The following is a 16,856-nucleotide window of genomic DNA, read 5'->3' as shown; positions in this document are numbered from 1 at the left end:
GAAGATGTAGGACTTACGTCAATGGCTCGTTACGGAATAGGATAACCGAGATAAGAAAATTCTTCCTCTTCCATCTATATCCCCAGTTTTTTCTACCACTACTGTTTCATCCACACCGCCATTGGCGGGCCTCAAGCAATCATTGGATCCTATATGGTAGAGGTAGATATCCCTATGGGTTACTGAATCCTCCTCAAACAGCCTCGTTACAGCAGACGAAAGAACGAAAGCCAAATCATATCAAAGCTTTTTTCCATTTCAGAATGGATTCCTTTTTGAATAGTGATTAATAATATGGATAAGCTTACATCAACCCGTCAATCCCCCGTATATTCGATCTGTTTAATATTACTGAAATGGAAACAGGCATGAGACTCATTAGCGAATCTACCCATCAAATCAATATATTCTCCATCTTTCCATTCCATATCTCCCTCTTCCACCTTTATCTATTAATTCACTCTATCATATTGGAACGAATATCATTAGCACTAGCAATTCGGGTGCTTCTAGAGAGTAGAAGGATTTTTCACAGATCACTTGTAGATTCTATTTCTTCCACATCAGAGAATAATTCTCCCAAGTCTATATCGGTAGTATCGAAGCAGGAAATAGATACTACGGTGAATACCTATTTACTTCTGGGGAAGTTGAAGTAGGAACAGAATCTCCTTCTCCTTACTACTTCTTAAGAATATTAATGACACTGAAGTAAGTAGACTAGCGAATCGATTTGGGGGATAGGGAGGAGGTAGAGGCAAACATACAGGAGGGAGTTGAAAATGAAAGAATGGAATATCAAAATTACTTTGTGAATCCTCTTGTATCGGGTAACAACCGAAAGGGATTTCGTACTTCTATTCTTAGTATTAATTGAATGACAAGGAGCCGTACGAGGTGAGAATCTCACGTACGGTTCTGTAGAGTGACACTGAAACTGACTCATCTGTCAACTATTCCACAACTACACCAAAAAAACGTAACTCTGCCCTACAGAAAGTTGCCAGAGTTCGATTAACCTCCAAGTTCGAGATAACGGCTTACATACCAAGTATTGGCCATAATTTGCAAGAACATTCCGTGGTCTATGTGAGAGGCGGGAGGGTGAAGGACCTACCTAGTGTAAGATATCATATCATTAGAGGAACTTTAGATGCTGTAGGAGTAAAGGATCGTAAGAAGGGGCGTTCCAGTGTGTTGCAGAACATTGTCGTAACTTGTATCATCGCAATGATTCCGTATCGATTGTTCTAATATGTCAAATGCATAGCTGACCCGATAGTGGGAATGTTGCCAAGGGACCGAAGCCTGTTATTACGGAGATTGATTATTATCTTATTCGTGTGAAACAACTCGGTGTCCAGGGTACTGCATTCCAGTAAGTTGAGTCTTACCCGGACTCCCATTTATTTGAAAAATCTTTGAATGTCTTCTCTCTCCCAGAACGAGTTCGGACTACGATTATGGAGATTCAATGGAGGTTTTGTGAACATTTGGTAATTGGATCAATAAACCCACTGACATTCTTGGTGAGATAAATGAAATACGGGATTTCCCTTCTCCTATTCGTGCGATGATGAAGAGGAAACGGATACTCAACGCCTAATGAGTAAATATGATTCATTGAAGTAACCCGAACTTACTTCAAGATTTCTATTCAATCATATGGAAAGCTGCATTCGATGAAAGTCGCACGTGCAGTTTGGGGGGAGATCCTCGACTAACCGGCGGATCCACCCTACAATATGGAGTGAAAAAGCCCAAATAAGATTCTAAGATACAGTCGAGATAGAATCGGAATCCGACATATCTATAAACTCATATTACACCGGAGCAATGTAGCAAACAAAAAGAAAAATATAAAATCGGATCCGATTTATCGTAATCGATTAGTAAACATGTTGGTTGATCGTATTCTTAAAGATGGCAAGAAATCATTGGCTTATCAAATTCTCTATCAGGCTATGAAGCGGATTAAGGAAAAGACGAATAAGAATCCACTGTCTGTCCCGCGACAAGCAATACGTAGGGTAACTCCCGATATAGTAATAGAATCCAAACGTGTAGGTGGATCGTCTTATCAAGTCCCCGTTGAAGTAGTACCTGCAGAAGGAAGAGCTTTGGCTATCCGATGGTTATTGATAGCGTGTCGAAAACGTTCAGGTCGAAGTATGGCTTTAAGATCGAGTGATGAATTGATGGATGCTGCCAGAAATTCTGGTAGTGTTGTACGGAAGGAGGAGGAGACTCACAAGGTAGCAAAAGCTAATAAGGCTTTTGCCCATTTCCGTTAGTTCTGGGTTCGTTTCAATCCACAACCTCTTATTGGTGGATTGAAACCTTCTACTCCGGAGCGCAGGGTATTAGGAATCAAGATACGCCAGAAGCATATGGATAAGCAGAAATTCAATGATGGGAGAAAAAATATCCAAGTCATAGGGGAAATTTTGTCACTGGTATAGTACCTCATGAAAAAGAGAAAGACTAGTGTCGAATTGTAAAGTGCATAACATCATCGACATGATCAACATGATCGACATGACCAAAGTGATCGAGGCAATCGACACAACTAGAATGATCGACACAATCGACATGATTGGCACTGCCCGCATCCCCGCGACTCCCACCATTCTCAACTATCTCCGCCTCGGGCAGACTACTCACCTCGGGGGGGGGATGTCAGGCAACACCAGCAGATATTTATCATGTATGTCCCTCACCTCGAATCAATGATTGAATCATAGTACATCTAAGGCAAAGCTGGCATCTCCCATGATGTACTCGAGGAGCCGAACTAACGTTGACTTTCTCATGGTTTATGATAATAAAAGGAAAATGCATCTGAAAAGAGAGTCAAGGTTTGAAGAAGTATCATGCGAAAACAAAGGGAAGTCTTCCCGTTTCTTCGGATATTCAATCAATATTAGATTAGTTGACACAAGTGGGATTCTGTGATATACTATGGATCAACAGGCTCATCAGCTTGGGTAATCACCAATCGTTTCGAAAACCAAAAATTACCACGACCGCAACTTTAGAAAGACACAAAAGCGCAAGCCTATGGGGTCGCTTTTGCGATTGGATCACCGGCGCTGAAAACTGTCTTTACATCGGATGGTTCGGTGTCTTATCGATTCCCACCTTATTAACCGCAACCCCTGTATTCATCATTGCTTTCATCGCAGCTCCCCCTGTAGATATCGATGGTATTCGTGAGCCTGTCTCCGGTTCTTTGCTATACGAAAACAACATTATCTTCGGTGCTATCATTCCTACTTCTGCAGCTATCGGTTTACACTTCTACCCCGTCTGGGAAGCAGCTTCCATTGATGAATGGCTATACAATGGTGGTCCTTACGAACTGATCGTTCTTCACTTCCTACTTGGTATAGCTTGCTACATGGGTCGTGAGTGGGAACTTAGTTTCCGTTTAGGCATGCGTCCTTGGATTGCTATTGCATACTCAGCTCCCGTTGCAGCTGCTACCGCTATGTTCCTGATCTACCCAATTGGTCAAGGAAGTTTCTCTGACGGTATGCCCCTAGGAATTTCTGGTACTTTCAACTTCATGATCGTTTTCTAGGCTGAGCACAACATCCTTATGCATCCCTTCCACATGTTGGGTGTAGCTGGCGTATTCGGCGGCTCTCTATTCAATGCTATGCATGGTTCTTTGGTAACTTCTAGTTTGATCAGAGAAACTACTGAGAATGAGTCTGCTAATGCAAGTTACAAGTTCGGTCAAGAGGAAGAGACCTACAACATCGTAGCTGCTCACGGTTATTTTGGCCGTTTAATCTTCCAATATGCTAGCTTTAACAATTCTCGCTCTCTGCACTTCTTCTTAGCCACTTGGCCCGTAGTAGGCATCTCGTTTACTGCCTTGGGTATCAGCACCATGGCATTCAATGCAAGATCAATAATGATTTTTTGACGTGCTACATTATGCACTAGGATCATGTAGGCTTGTTATTGGGCATAGAGCGGTTTAAAACCCACAATGTCTAGATTGGTTAGGAATCTCATTCTCTTTCTTTTTTGTATAGAGGCACCTAGATATCTATCCACTGTGATGATGTTCATCCCTCCTAGGGACCTATTGTATCTGTGATGCAACTTTGAAACTTCTTCTTATGATGTGTATCACTTTCCTCATTTGTTGTTTCTGTAATTGACAAGAATGATTTAAGCGCGTATGAACACCAAAAATTTAGAAAGATGTTGAATGAATCCTTTGATGTATTTCCAGCCCAACTGTCGGAAGGTTTACCTCCAAAAAGGGTAGCAAACCATCGCATTGACTCAGTTCCTAGTGCTCAGCCTATCAATATTCCGTCATATAGGATGAGCTAGTTAGAGGAGGACGAATAAGCTACACAACTTCAAGATTACTAACCGATTGAATAAAGTGACAATTTAGAACAGATATCCTCTCTCTAGGTCGGATGACTTGATTGACAAATTGGCAGGAGCGAAGTATTTCATTGAGACTGATTTGGGTACTAGTTATCACCAGATTCGCATTTATGTGAAACATATAGAAAGGACAGCCTTTCGGACTAGGTATGGTCACTACGAGTTTCTCCTATTATTTTTTGGTTTGACCAATGCTCCCGCAGCCTTCCAACAAATGATGAATGACTTGTTCCGAGATTATATGGGCAAGTTTGTTGTGGTGATATCTTGGTTTACAACAAGACATTAGAGGACCACCTCAGTCATCTTCGGATTGTCTTGGTTTTACTAAGACAGAATCAGTTGTATGCCAAGATGAGTAAATGCGATTTCTTTATGAAGGAGATCATTAACTTAGGACACAAGATTTCGTGGGAAGGCATTAGCATTGATCTAGATCACCCATTCAAGCGCTGCCTGATCCTACCCGGCCTTATGTTTTGGAGGCCGATGCAAGTGATAATGCGATTGGAGCTGCTTTATTATAAGAGAGAGTAGACTACTTGCTTTTGATAGTAAAAAGCTCGATGACTCAATATCGTTGGCCGAAACCTAAAAGATGTTGGAAATAGAGGATAGAATCACTCACACCTCACTCCCGATCTAGCTCATACAACACTCAAAAAGACGGAGAAAGAGATAGTCAAAACTCAGATATATTCTTCCACAATCGTGGGTAGACAAAAGCTCAAAGGATGAGCGTGTACAAACAGCTCCGTGATGCTGTCAACTGCTGAGCCTATTCCTCTCCCTCTGTGCGCTTGCCTGTGCAGGGCAATCTGTGCAAGTGATGGAGAATAGTGGAGAAATGGAGCCCCTTTTGTAGGAAGACATGGAGCCCTGAAAATTGACCGACCAGGCCAGTCTGCTGTAGCCGACTGGACCGACCTGGTCAGGGCCCTTTTTGGGGCTGAATGTGGGCCGACCAGACCTGGCTGGTCTGGCCTATAAGTAGGCTATAAAGAAAATACTTGGAGACAAATAAAACAATACTGAACACAATCAATGGCTGAAGAAGATATATATATCACAAACGGAACTTAGTACAAGTGAAGAGAAGCTCTGAAACAAACTTCAGTCCTGACAACTGTAGTGGACTTCTGCACTAGCTCCACAAGTTGGAACTGAACCAAATCTGAGACAACAAACTGATGAAGGGGTTGCTGCAGATTTGGAATAGAAAGAACGGAATCTGGAGCGGAAGTTGGAGGTAATCTGATGCAGAAAGAAGAGCAGAACTGAAGCAGAAAGGAAGGCTGTTTTGGAGCAGAAAAGTGGACAGATCTGGAGCTGAAAAAGGGGACAGATCTGGAGCAGAAAGGAGGACAGATCTGAGCAGAACGGAGGGGCAGATCTGGGGCAGAAAAGAGGGCAGATCTGGAGCTGTAAAAGGGGACAGATCTGCAGCAGAAAGGAGGACAGATCTGAGCAGAACGGAGGACAGATCTGAGCAGAAAGAAGGAGCAGATCTGGGGCAAGAAAGAGGGCAGCAGAGGAGGCAGCCAGGAGGCAGAAGTTGAGGCAGCAGAGGAGGCAGCCAGGAGGCAGAAGTGGCTCAGGGTGTGCAGGAACCTCTGGAGCTGGAGAAGAGATAATGTATCAACACCTAGCCCCCCCCCCCCTTTAAATAGGAAGGGGCAGAAAAAGTCGGTCAACCTGTAGGTTGACCGACCTGGTCAGAGTTGACCGACCAGGTCAATCTGGTCGGCCAGATCTGGTCACACCAGAAAAACATTTTTTTTTAAATAATTTTTTATTTTTGTTTCTCCTCTGCACCGGGGCTTTTGACATTTCTTTGGTTGTGGTTTTTGCCTCCGATGCGAGGTTTCTTTGACAGGATTTGGAGAGGCACCAGTGGTGTTTGTACCTGTTTATCTGGTCCTGGAGAATTGGAGATTGCCTGGCTTAACACCCCCTCTCAATGTCCAATGCAGACAGGAGAAGCAAAGAGATGTTCCATGAGTGATCTATCATCTTCATCAGCCTTTTTTTTTTTTTTTTTTTTTTTTTGGGGGTTTTCATTTAGATGGAGATGCCTACAGAGTAGGTTTTCATCTTCACTAAATGCCCAGATGATGGTACAAAAAAGAAAGACTTGAAGGAGTGCCCTCGCAGGGGATTTGTTCACTTCCTTAAGTACACAAAGAGAGAGAAAAAAAACTGTTAAAGAGGAGGAGGTAAACCAATCCCCAACCGTGGGCAGAGATGCTCAAGAGTAGGGCGATTAACCGGTCGGAGATATATGGCCTCTGTGGTACAATCATACAAGGCCCGGTATTCAGCCTCAGTAGAAGAACCAGCAACAGTCTCTTGTTTACGGCTAGACCAAGAAACAGGTGCCGAGCCAAACGAGAAAATATAGCCGCCATGAGAACGACGATTGTCCGGGTCACCAGCCCAGTCAGAATCAGTGTATCCCTGTAGGGTTAGTCCTGGTCTGAAATGTAAACCATAAGAGTAAGTACCACGAATGAACCGCAAGATACGAATACATGCATGCCAATGAGTGAGCTTGGGTTCATTAAAATATTGACTGAGAATAGAGACGGAGTAAGCAAGATCAGGACGAGTGTGAAGGAGCCAGAGGAGTTTGCCAACAACCTGACGATAGAGATGTTCATCAAAGGGAGGAGACTCCAAGTCTTTTGAGAGCTTTACGGTGGGATCTAAGGGAGTGGCAGCCAGCTTAGGCTCATGAGGAATGATTTGATCAAGGAGTTGAAGAGCATATTTCTGTTGAGAAACAAAAGTACCACCAGAATGTTGTACAACTTCCATGCCTAAAAAATAGGAGAGCCGACCAAGATCAGTCATTTCAAAAGTGATGCTGAGTTGAGTTTTAATGTACTGAAGTGTAGTGGGAGTGGAGCCTAAAAGCAAAAGATCATCGACATAGAGTAAAATAAAGCAGACCCCCTCTGACGAATGATGGATATATAAATTTGGATCAAAGGGAGTAGAATGAAAACCATTAGTTTTGAGGAAGGTGTCTATTCGGTGGAACCATGATCGAGGTGCTTGTTTGAGACCATAAAGAGCTTTGCAGAGACGGAAAACCTTATTTTCATGGCCAGGAGGAGAAAAACCTGGTGGGGGAGTCACATAGACTTCTTCATCAAGGTAGCCATTGAGAAAGGCACTCTTGACATCCATTTGATAGATAGTCCAGTGGTGATGAGCAGCTAAGGCAAGAAGAAGACGAAAGGAAGTTAACCGAGCAGTAGGGGCAAAGGTTTCCTCATAATCGATACCATGTTTTTGGCGGAATCCTTGCACTACTAAGCGGGCTTTGTATTTGTCCAGGGTGCCATCGGCTTTGAGTTTTGTTCGGAAGATCCACTTGGTTCCGATGACCTTTTTGTGAGTGGGTCGATTGACCAAGATCCAGGTCTGATTGCGATCAATACTTTCAAGCTCCTGTTCCATAGCACCATGCCACACAGGATTTTTAACTGCTTCCTGCCAAGTGGCAGGTTCAGAATGTATGATATAGGCCGTGGTAAAAAAAGAGGCAGTGGCAGTAGAAGAAGTTATTCGAGTAGAGCGGCGCGGACCAGAAGGAGGAAGTTCGACAGGAATAATCCGGGACTCCTTCTAGCTCGAGGTGATGCTCAACCTAATGGTCTGTACTTTATAAATCAATTTCTTGCGACTCCCTCCCCTTGCGGTTCTGAGTTTCATCGGCTTTACGGTAATGCTACCCTAAAAGATCCAACTGACACAGAACGATTATGGCATTATCGTCTGGGACATTTGTCCTATGACTCTTTACATGAAATGTCTCGGGATCATCTAGTTGATGGCCTACCTAAATTATCGCGCGCTAAAGATATTTGTCATCCCTGTCAATTAGGTAAACAAAGCCGCACTCCTTTTCCTTCTCATTCCACTTCTCGAGCCAGTGAGATTTTGCGTCTAATTCATCTCGATATTAGTGGCAAATCTCCTGTTCCGTCCCTCAATGGTTCACATTATTTCTTTTTAATTGTGGATGATTACTCTCGCTATCAATGGGTGTTTTTCATGAAGACAATCAATGGCTGAAGAAGATATATATATCACAAACGGAACTTAGTACAAGTGAAGAGAAGCTCTGAAACAAACTTCAGTCCTGACAACTGTAGTGGACTTCTGCACTAGCTCCACAAGTTGGAACTGAACCAAATCTGAGACAACAAACTGATGAAGGGGTTGCTGCAGATTTGGAATAGAAAGAACGGAATCTGGAGCGGAAGTTGGAGGTAATCTGATGCAGAAAGAAGAGCAGAACTGAAGCAGAAAGGAAGGCTGTTCTGGAGCAGAAAAGTGGACAGATCTGGAGCTGAAAAAGGGGACAGATCTGGAGCAGAAAGGAGGACAGATCTGAGCAGAACGGAGGGGCAGATCTGGGGCAGAAAAGAGGGCAGATCTGGAGCTGTAAAAGGGGACAGATCTGCAGCAGAAAGGAGGACAGATCTGAGCAGAACGGAGGACAGATCTGAGCAGAAAGAAGGAGCAGATCTGGGGCAGAAAAGAGGGCAGCAGAGGAGGCAGCCAGGAGGCAGAAGTTGAGGCAGCAGAGGAGGCAGCCAGGAGGCAAAAGTGGCTCAGGGTGTGCAGGAACCTCTGGAGCTGGAGAAGAGATAATGTATCAACACCTAGCCCCCCCCCCCCTTTAAATAGGAAGGGGCAGAAAAAGTCGGTCAACCTGTAGGTTGACCGACCTGGTCAGAGTTGACCGACCAGGTCAATCTGGTCGGCCAGATCTGGTCACACCAGAAAAACATTTTTTTTTAAATAATTTTTTATTTTTGTTTCTCCTCTGCACCGGGGCTTTTGACATTTCTTTGGTTGTGGTTTTTGCCTCCGATGCGAGGTTTCTTTGACAGGATTTGGAGAGGCACCAGTGGTGTTTGTACCTGTTTATCTGGTCCTGGAGAATTGGAGATTGCCTGGCTTAACACCCCCTCTCAATGTCCAATGCAGACAAGAGAAGCAAAGAGATGTTCCATGAGTGATCTATCATGTATGGATCTGTGTCCTCGTGATTACTTGTTCCTATGCCTTGCATAACAGAAGGAGTTGCACTAAGGGAATAGGGCATCATACCTTGCACTGATTCTTGTGGAATAGGCACTGTCGAATAATCCAATGTTCTCATGCCGGCCTGTCCTCTTTCGTCAGGGGATACTTGTTCTTCGTTGGCACCGAACTTGAGATGTCTTCTCCCTCTTCTCCGAAGCGATCTCAGCCTGAGTCCAACGGGGTGGTTGAGGAGTCATGGTGGGAGGCTGAGGAAGAAGGCCTTTGGCTTTGGAGCGACATTCATCGTCAATATGCCCAACTCTCTGGCAATGCTGACAAAATCTATTCCTTTTGGGAAGGGAGCGCCAAGCGGGTTTACTACTAGAGGGGTTAGGAGTAGGAGAGGGCTTTCCGGAGCTAGGTTGATCTTTTGGAATCCCGGAGAGAAGAGCCCCCTCTGAAGCAGGAATGCTATGTTTTTGGTGGACCTGAGAGTAAAGACGAGCATAACGCAAAAGTTGACATTCAAACTCATAAAAAGTAGGAAGAGAAGGTTGAGAAATGATTTGTTGCATAAAACTGAAATACTTGGGCGGAAGTTTATTTAAAAAGAAAGTAACTTGGTCATCCTCAGATTTGGGAGGACCAGTTGTGGCAAATTCAGCAACTAACCGCCGGTAATCGGCTAGTTTAACCTTGAGATCATCGTCAGCAAGAATCTGGAATTGTTGGAGATCATGGTCAAGATTGATACGACGAGTACGATCTCGAGCTGCATAGCGGTCAGTGAGATGTGCCCATCGCTCAGAGGCAAGATCAAAATGCTGTAATTGAGAGTGAAATTCAGGTAAAAGACCTTGCATAAACATGAGGATCATTCGGTACCTTGAACGAGTTCCCATAGGTCTTGAGAATCAAGCACATGGCGCATAAGATTGGACCATGTGGTATAATTAGACCCGTTAAAACGAGTCATATCAGTGAAAGCATGTTTGGCTGTTGCAGAGACAAGGTGAGGGGAAGAAATAGAATGATAGGGAGAAGCAACCGGAGGAGGCAGAAGAGAATTGGGAATAGTAGCAGAGTGAGAAGAAGGGAGAGGTGGCATCACCGGAGGAATAAAGGAATTTGAAAAAGGTCCTGAGGGGGAGGGATGAATATGAGAGGCGGGATAAGACATGAGAGGTGAAAAAGAGGCAGCGGGAGAGATAGAGGGAAATAAACTATAGGAATCCAGTGGCATGGGAGAAGGAGGAGGATGAGAAACCACTGGAGGAAAGATGCCAGCGGAAGAGATGAGAGGGAAGGGAGGGAGGGAGGGATGTGAACCGAAAGCAAACTCATTGTCAGACGCATTTCTTCCTTCTCGTCTGCGAGTGTTCACATGCATGTATGGATCTGTGTCCTCGTGATTACTTGTTCCTATGCCTTGCATAACAGAAGGAGTTGCACTAAGGGAATAGGGCATCATACCTTGCACTGATTCTTGTGGAATAGGCACTGTCGAATAATCCAATGTTCTCATGCCGGCCTGTCCTCTTTCGTCAGGGGATACTTGTTCTTCGTTGGCACCGAACTTGAGATGTTGCTCAGCTTCTTCTGAGTTGAATAGAGGTCCTTGTTGACGTATTGGAGAGAACCGTGGAGAGATAGAGGCACGAGGTGTGCGGGTACCTGCTTCAAGTTCCTTCCATTTCTGGAATTCAGCAAATTCTTTAAAGAGTTTGGAGAGGTATTCATCACCTTCAATCCTAGCAGACTCTCTCTCGACATATGTCGAAGGTGATGGTTGAATAGAGGTTGATTCAGGCTGAGATCGCTTCGGAGAAGAGGGAGAAGACATCTTCAGGTGATGATTTATCTTCCAAGCTTTCCAGATCAAGGCTCAGGTGTCGATTGGCACACCTGGCTCTGATACCATATAAAGAAAATACTTGGAGACAAATAAAACAATACTGAAGACAATCAATGGCTGAAGAAGATATATATATCACAAACGGAACTTAGTACAAGTGAAGAGAAGCTCTGAAACAAACTTCAGTCCTGACAACTGTAGTGGACTTCTGCACTAGCTCCACAAGTTGGAACTGAACCAAATCTGAGACAACAAACTGATGAAGGGGTTGCTGCAGATTTGGAATAGAAAGAACGGAATCTGGAGCCGAAGTTGGAGGTAATCTGATGCAGAAAGAAGAGCAGAACTGAAGCAGAAAGGAAGGCTGTTCTGGAGCAGAAAAGTGGACAGATCTGGAGCTGAAAAAGGGGACAGATCTGGAGCAGAAAGGAGGACAGATCTGAGCAGAACGGAGGGGCAGATCTGGGGCAGAAAAGAGGGCAGATCTGGAGCTGTAAAAGGGGACAGATCTGCAGCAGAAAGGAGGACAGATCTGAGCAGAAAGGAGGACAGATCTGAGCAGAACGGAGGACAGATCTGAGCAGAAAGAAGGAGCAGATCTGGGGCAGAAAAGAGGGCAGCAGAGGAGGCAGCCAGGAGGCAGAAGTTGAGGCAGCAGAGGAGGCAGCCAGGAGGCAGAAGTGGCTCAGGGTGTGCAGGAACCTCTGGAGCTGGAGAAGAGATAATGTATCAACACCTAGCCCCCCCCCCCCTTTAAATAGGAAGGGGCAGAAAAAGTCGGTCAACCTGTAGGTTGACCGACCTGGTCAGAGTTGACCGACCAGGTCAATCTGGTCGGCCAGATCTGGTCACACCAGAAAAACATTTTTTTTTAAATAATTTTTTATTTTTGTTTCTCCTCTGCACCGGGGCTTTTGACATTTCTTTGGTTGTGGTTTTTGCCTCCGATGCGAGGTTTCTTTGACAGGATTTGGAGAGGCACGAGTGGTGTTTGTACCTGTTTATCTGGTCCTGGAGAATTGGAGATTGCCTGGCTTAACATAGGCCCCCTCTAGAGGCCTTTTGCTGCTGCTGGCTGGTCCTGGTACTGCTCCAAGTGTTGGCGCAATCATCTTGTTGACGCAGTCCTCCATACAGCCAGGTGGCCCCTTTCCCCCTACAGTCTCCTGCCCCCTTGTCCCCTCAAAAAGGGGGCTCACAGGTGGGACAGTGACTTTTCTAACAAAATAAACTTTACACAATGGTGTATGCTCTAAGGGTTTGGAGACACTATCTGTATGGTTCTAAATTTGTTGCATTGACCTGATGATCAGTCAATCAAGATGTGTGTGATGGGATGGAATTGCAAGCAAGGAAGGCTAGATGGGCAGAGTTAATGCAAGATTTCAATTTTGAAATCCGGTATCGGAAGGGTTCCTTGAATAGTGTAGCAGATGTCCTTAGTCGAATTAAAAATGGTAAATGCTTTGTCATTTGCCAAGATATCCTCTGACCTATTTCAATCCTTGAGAGGGCTTTGCGCGACTGATAGTCATTTCAGTCCTTATTGGTAGAAGGTCTACGATGGGAGCTCCATGATTTGACCAAGACTTAGGGATTCTGCCACCTAGGATACAGGAGGCGAGAGGTGGGTGGATGATTCGGAATGGGTTGTTCTAAAATGAAAAGACTTATGTACTTGATGTGACGGATCTTAAATCCAAGATTCTCTAGGAGTGTCATGATGCACCTAGTGAAGGACATTCAGAGGTACACTAGATGTTGTCTCTAATAAAGCACACTTTTTACTCGCCTAAGATGCGGGAATTTGTTTGAAGTAGAATTGCCTCCTAATGTAAGAGTTCACACAAATTTTCATGTCAGTAGACTAAAGGAAGTACTGGGTGCTGAGGATCAATTAGTAAGTCCTCAAGAACTTACAGAGGTTCAAGATTGGACATTTGTACCTTGGAATTCGTGAGCGTCAAGTCAAAAAAAGAGCGATCCCTATATACAACATTAAGTGGAAGGATTGTGTTGAGGAGGATTCTACATGGGAGACATTGACTAACCTTCAAAGACAGTTTCCAGACTTTCTTATGAACTAAGGTTGGGGCTAGGCAAGCGATTCTGGGGTTGAGTTGCAAGGGCACAGATGGATTAGGCTCGAATTAGGGCTTTTGCTATTTTTAGCTGCACTGGGCTCGAGCCCATAAGGAGCCCAGGGGTTCAGTTTTCAATGCGCAAACTAGAGCAAGCTTAGCTCTTCCTTGCAGGTCTGGATATTGGATCGTGTTGCAAGCCCGCACCTGCTTCCTAGAATTGCCCAGCAGATGATTCAAGGCCCTTGGGCATCACCAAGTGGAGGGGACATTCCCAGTTCTCGAGTGCTTTCCTCGTGGACCCATCTTTGTTGTTTCTATGGTCGTTTCTATGTGTTTGTTTGCAAGTCCAAGATTCCAGAAGTCTGGGAGGTAGTGTCATTTATACCACAGTGGTTCTGTTGCAGAGAGCTAGACTTGGAGGAGCAGAAGCCAACGGTTGAAAGACCAAAAGATGACGATGACTCCAAGGTGTTCCACAAGGCTCCACCATGGTTAGCTAATGGACTATCTTCATCGATAGATTGGGATTGGGCCAAAATGGGTCAGTGAAGGCAGGCATTGGAGTTTAGGTGGCCACCTGTAAGCCCCCATATGAGAAGAGCGTAGGGGAGGTGAGACATGATACCTTGGGGCTGCCACATGGGCAACACATAGGTTGCCATGTGGGCAGCACACAAGACAGGTAATTGGTAGTCTTGGAGGTCCCCAAGTTGACATAAGTTGCCATATGGCATGCGGGAGCTGATCTAGAGGCTTGGAAGGTTACGCTAGCAGCAACGACAGGATGTTTACACTAGTGTGGAGTAGAGATCTGGCCAGGAAACTGCATGGAAGACGCCTTGGGACGGGGTAGGTATACCTGGGCCTACCACATGGCCAAATAGGGCTGCAAAGGAGGCAGGATTCACAGACCCCAATCGGTTTTACAGACTAGGGAGTGTGGCTGGCTGAGTCAGTTCATTCACAGCCCCAGTCGGCTATTTTTGGGGGCACAAAGGTCAAGCCAAGGTGGTAGTGACACTTGGCTGCACAATCTTCATTTCCCAAAATCAATTAGTAGCACATTGCGTGGTTTTGGGCAGCAGAAGACAACGCAGATCAAAACACACACAGTTGACTTTCAGTCAAAAGTCCATGCGTTGACTTTTTGTCAACATTGAGTTTTGACCAACCTAGTCGACTGTCTAGGTTGACCAGCCAACCAGGGTCCACAGTCAGCATTGACCATCCGACCAAGGTCGCCAATCTTCCCTAAATGCCTATAAAAGGAGGTGCCTACCCATCCTTCCATTCATGAATTATAGGATCCATTCCAGGCAGTCAGGCCCTCAGTTCCAGCAGCAACTACCAGCATTTGGCCTTAGCATTATGCAGCAGTCCCGCATACCAAAGTCAGCATACAGTTACAGTCCCGCCTCAATCCGGAGCAGTTCTTGGAAGGTGCCAGTTCAGCTACAGAAGGCCTTCCACAGTTCGGATCTGCCCCAGCATAGTTACAGCATCTACATCAGCATTCCCTATTTCCTCTACATCAGCATTTAGTCTTCAATAGCCTCGCAGCAGGCGTCAGTCATAGCCCAGCATCTAAAGGGGCTCAGTCTTGTAAGACATGCACCATTCATATTAGTAATTGCACATTGCATTGCATACCACTTTCATTACTCTAGGGTTGTTTAACTATGGTCAGAAGCCTCTGCATGTTACAGGGGGCTACCAGCAGACCAGCACACTTTGGGCCATCATCTAGGAGGACCAGGACTTGCAAAGGAAGTTGTTGATGCTGCAGAGAAAGACCTCAGAAGGAGTCTTCATCCTAGGCCGACAAGGGTCAAAGGGGGAGCTTGGGCCTCACCATTGGCTGCATTCCAAAGCACCAAGCATAGTTCCCTGAAACGCTGTTTCGGAAGGTCCGAACATTTCAGAGCCATTTCCGAAACACGAAATGGTGTTTTGGATAGGCTCTTTTCCTACATTGCGACTTCTACACCCGCCCTCTCCGCTTCGCTTCCTACCCGCTCTCCTTTGCTTCTTCCTCCTCAGATTGTCCTTTTCCTTCACCTGCTGCCTGCACCACTTCAAGCTTCTCCCCTTGTCATTTTTCCTAGCACGACAGCTCAGAGGGAGCACGCAGCAATGAAGGTAGGAGAACAATTCTTTTGGTTCAAAAACAGGAGTGCACTTCTAGATAGCACTTTGCTACTAGAAGGTGTCACACTGGGGATCACTTTTGTATTGTGTCCGTTGCGGACAGAAATATAAGTCTTGTTGTCGCTAGATAGTGATAGATAGTGCACCATCTTTGTATCCAGGATTGTCCATTCTGGAGGAATCTTACATGTTTTTTGTTATTCTAGTCCATGAGCATGATCTTATTTGTATTTGTGAGTTACCTCAGTAACACTTCTGTGCACAAGGAACGGAGTGAGATTTGATTTACACATTGTGTGATGCTTGGGCATATTCTTCCACTGCTGCTGCAAGAGTGTTGGCCACAGCAAGCAACCTCCCATCTCTTATTCTAATATAGTGAACATACTAAGAGGGCAAGCATACGAGCAACTAGGCAAGCAGGTTTCAGACAAGATCGATCCACACTCAATCACATCTCACGCTTAGAGCCATCTAAGAAAAGGCCAGCCATTGGAAACAAAGAGTGTATTGCAACTTTATGGACTTCCAGAAGGCCTTCGCCTTTTCTATGTCCTGAGTTTATGATGAAACCGGCACCACGCTTAGCTAGAGGACATGTCCATTGTCAAGATAGGAGAGACCGTGTTCCAAAGTGCATTTTCAGCACATAAATACGAAATCAGTCCTATTTGATTCTCTAGTTCAACCAATGGCTCTATACACAGGTGCTTTTTGGGCAGTAGACCTCAGAGAGGAGTAATGGACCGATTCTAAGAGACTACATGTCATGATCCTCATCTCGCATGATCCAAGGGAAGAAATGCCTAGCAGAGTTTACAGCCACACTCCTTCACACAAATGCCTCATTCTAGATCATTACATATCTAGACATAGTCAAACAATTCAACTTGACAGACACAAGCCAACACAAACTTCCATGGCTAGCAGTCTCATCTTCCATGCAGCTTGCAATTGGGGAGACAAGCAGTGATGGTACGCACACGTCTCCAAATGGTTGCAATCACAGGGGGCGTCTATCATGATTTGCCACCATATCAATACTGACTAGCACGCCCCTCTTCTTCCACTTGACACAATAGGAGGTTCATCAAATCATTCAAGACAATCAATGGCAGATATACATCATAGGACATGGGTTCCCTCCATAGCCACATGCAGCCACGATGACCTTCGGACGATTTCATCGACGCACCATACAGATTCACCTTTCCCATGCAGTACAGTAACAACTTGTAACCAGCCTTTGACTGACAAAGGGCAGTGTAACTGACTCTATTATCTCACAAATCTGAAATACAGCCAACTTG

Source organism: Dipteris shenzhenensis, chromosome 27 (genome assembly GCF_047967505.1).
Source record: "Dipteris shenzhenensis isolate YYH24624 ecotype China chromosome 27, Dip_SZ_1.0, whole genome shotgun sequence".
Taxonomy (NCBI): Eukaryota; Viridiplantae; Streptophyta; class Polypodiopsida; order Gleicheniales; family Dipteridaceae; genus Dipteris; species Dipteris shenzhenensis.
This window is presented reverse-complemented; position numbering follows the sequence as displayed.